Here is a 3,653-nt window from a genome sequence, read left to right as displayed (position 1 = left end):
ATCATAAATAACCATGTAATGTTTAATATAAATTAAATAAGTACGTGATCTCATGTAATAATAGCTAATGTACTAATTTCTATGTAATAAAAAAATACTTGCAACAATTCTCGTCAAATAAATAATTAATATGATGAAATAATTTGGATGTTATTCTAAACTGTAATTAACTGTAGAAAAATGCAATAAAATAAATAAAATAAATAACTATAATGAAATAAAATAAAACACAAAATTATGAGGTATTCATATAGATTAGATATTTGATTAACGTCTTTTCGGTATTTTAAACAATTCTTTAAATAAATCAGACAGATTCTGTGCCTTCGTCATCAGAGACTTCATAAATTACTCCATTAAAATTCCAGTAAAATTGACCGCAAGATATAAAAATAACAAAAAAGAAAGAAACATTCGCACAAGATCTTTTGTCCAAAGACTTTTGTGGTCGATACCTACCGCCTCGATATTTATAGGCGCCTTTTTCTCGCACTGTCACCGAGACTACGGAATCGGAAAATGGGAGAATACGGACCGGACGTGACGAGCGCTTTTAAAAGCTGCTCTTCGAAAATGAAGTGTATAGGGGCTACAAATGTCGCTCCATTTCAACGCTACGGTTCGCGGGGCCTGTTCATCCTTAATTGACTCGCGCCGGCGCCCAATCGAGTTGCAAATTATAGGTCTAGAGGAAAAGAGCGATTATCGGCTAAATGAGAAAGAACCTACAAACAACAAACAATAACGCAATGATTACGAAGAAACCGGCAGACGCATCAATAAAAAGCGCCGTTCCGGTAAAAGTCTAGGATCTTAAGGAGATGGTGCTGTTCGTATAGTCACCGTATAAAAACGTGTTTTAACCGCGCGTTAATATATCTGTCATGTCCGGCTCTCATGCGCAAGGTGACTTAAGTAGAAAATTACTTGCCTTTCGTCGTAGCGTAAAGCTTGCTTTGAAAGATCCATAATTCATGTCAGATTTCAGAATAAAATTCTTCTTATAATTTAATATGCCGTGCATTCCGATATATGTGCATATTTTAATATATTCTCACCTGTAAAAAAACAAGCCATGTAACGATACATACATATATAAAGAGCATATGTTATATATCCTTCTATTGATATTCATTTTATACACATTGATTTACGTAAAGTGTAAAAAAAAAATATTTGAACAAAAACACTTTTTTACAAAAATATTTTTAATTTTACATGTAAAGTTATAAATAAGATTCTCGATACGTGTTATGGAATTATTCGGAATAAATTCGCAATTATATCGGTTTTCTTATAGAAAACAATAAAACTTAGGAAATAATTCCGAATAAATCCATACAATACCTGCTTTGAATTCTGATATAAATTATAGATCATCTAAAGAAAGTTTGAGACACAAACATAATATTATTCAAATATTTCATTTGGAGGCTTACAAAAATTTTGAAGTAAAGAGAGATAGGAGGTAAAGTTAGATTAGATTTTAATTATTATAATATCGAAATTATTATGCAGTTTTTTTTTAAAGAAATAGTTTTAATTTATTGCATCGCGAAGAACGTTGTATGAGATAAGCATGCTGTTAATACTTACTCGTACGATCAACGCAGTAGCCAGTGAGACAACGTCGACGTCAATTTGCATGCGCCTATAGTATCTAGTACTCTACACTTACGCAATCTCCCGGCAGCTGGCCAGGAGCGAGATATCCTGGGTGCCTGGGGGTATCTCGGTGAAGCATGAAGTGTACTAGACATAGACGGGTACGTTTAAGTAGATCGAAATCTTATCGCTTGCTACGATCAGGTCACGCTCAAGCGGGCTGTCTAATTTATCGAGCACAACGGCGTGGTAATAACGGCCGTATTCAAGTAGGCGGGCGATGATGATGACGATGATGATGATAATAAAGAAATGACTATATACATGTAGAGAAAGAGAAATGAGACCAGTCTCCGAGGTAATATAAGTAGGGAAAAGAGAAAGAGAGAGAGAGGCCACTCACGATTCGAAGCCGGTGCGAAGGTCTACTTAACATTCGGTGTCACGTAGAGCCCGCGTTTTAATACATCAAAAACTCGGGAACCCCGTCCCTCTCCCGCCTCCGTCCTACGTTCTGCGGTCGCCGGAATCCCGATTCCCGAGCGATCCTCCTTTACCGGGTGCACGACACCCCTGGGGGATCTCGCATCTCGCCCCGCGCGCGCGGCATTCATTTGTTCAGTTCTCGCGAAGAGAGCTCGCTCTCGAGGTGAGAAAGGGTGAGAGAGAACGACGATGTGCGTGCCTTTTGTTTTGCCGGGGGCGAGCTCCGATTGGCGCGTTCGCCCAGTCACGCCGGCCATGGCAGCCTTTTTCCGGGCTAGGGATATCGGGCCAATAGCCTACTAGAGGGCGTTCCTGGGGCGGAGATTGCAACGCGTTCCGCATCCGTCTCGTCGCGCGTTGTCGTCATTATTATTATTATTATTATCATCGCAGCCGACAATGTATACGTTTATGAGCTTCCGGCCGAGTCCGCAATGTCGGTAAGAATGACACCCGAGGAATAAGCGTTTCGCTCGTTCTGCGATAGATGGCGCTGGCTGTACGTTTCTTAAAGATGTGAAAAGAATGAAAATTAAACTTGTTTCCAAACCATTATGTTTTTCAAATAAAAAGAATGGCACTTTTGTAGTCGTTTGTATTGAGGAGAAAGAATCTTTTTACACACCACACGTATGTACATATGTAATACTTATAATATCGTTAAGTAAAATGTACTCAACATATACCGATAAATCGAATATTTTTTTTACGTAAGATTTTACTTGGATCGTACGTAAATTTTGAGTTATTTATTTTGCAACTAAGTAATAAGTCGCGAAATTTTTGATAGTATTTGTAGATTAATAAACAATTTCGTGTTTATTTGCACATTATTTATTAAATGAAAACCACGAAAAACTGGTTGTGAAACAAATACTTCACATTCATACACGGTACATATAAAATGTTACGTAAATTTAGAAAATATTCGACCTGTATATCTTGGTTACATTTTATCATTACTTAATTATATAAGTATCAAATGATTCATGAAAGGAATTCTAATGCTCTCAATTTGCAACAAGACTAACAATTGGAACATTTTAAATCTCACTTTTATTGATGAAACCACGTATTGGTGGATTGGATCGCCGCCGCGTCGCTTTGTCCGACAAAATTTCATTGCATTCGTTTGTTGAAAGGATTGAAAGTGCTCGCGCGAAAGTGTTTCCGAAATAACTACACCAAGACGGATGTCTGTTTGTTGTAATTAGTATCGTTGATTCGACTAATTCATTCGAGCATGCAGCATTGTGATAAAGAGCAAGAATATTCATTACTACAAGCTAATTACCTTATGAACTTTCAATATTCGATTTTATCTGTTTGCTGAATTAATCAAATCAATTAGTTCACGTACGCTTTCTCAATGGCTATATGTTTCGCTATTTTACATATTCATTATTACATGTATAATTAACAAAGAAAAAAAAAACATCGTCCATTCCCAAGGAATATTATAGGCGGAACACACACAAAAGTTAATAAAAAATCAAAATGTAGTTATTTTGATTCTTCACTCATACTTCAATAAATAGTCAAATTTTAAAATGAAAAATCAT

At 36.4% G+C, this 3,653-nt stretch overlaps 1 long non-coding RNA gene across 1 annotated transcript; it reads right to left on the bottom strand.

The window, feature by feature from the left end:
• Positions 1-930: 930 nt before the first annotated feature.
• On the bottom strand, positions 931-3,281 carry LOC147909315 (uncharacterized). The gene is made up of 3 exons (XR_015545389.1): positions 2,009-3,281; positions 1,597-1,921; positions 931-1,058 (listed from the first exon to the last, which is right to left on the bottom strand). It is a non-coding gene; the product is annotated as an uncharacterized LOC147909315 (long non-coding RNA).
• Positions 3,282-3,653: the final 372 nt, after the last annotated feature.

Source organism: Acromyrmex echinatior, chromosome 6 (genome assembly GCF_024713525.1).
Source record: "Acromyrmex echinatior isolate Ae372 chromosome 6, ASM2471352v2, whole genome shotgun sequence".
Taxonomy (NCBI): Eukaryota; Metazoa; Arthropoda; class Insecta; order Hymenoptera; family Formicidae; genus Acromyrmex; species Acromyrmex echinatior.
This window is presented reverse-complemented; position numbering and strand designations above follow the sequence as displayed.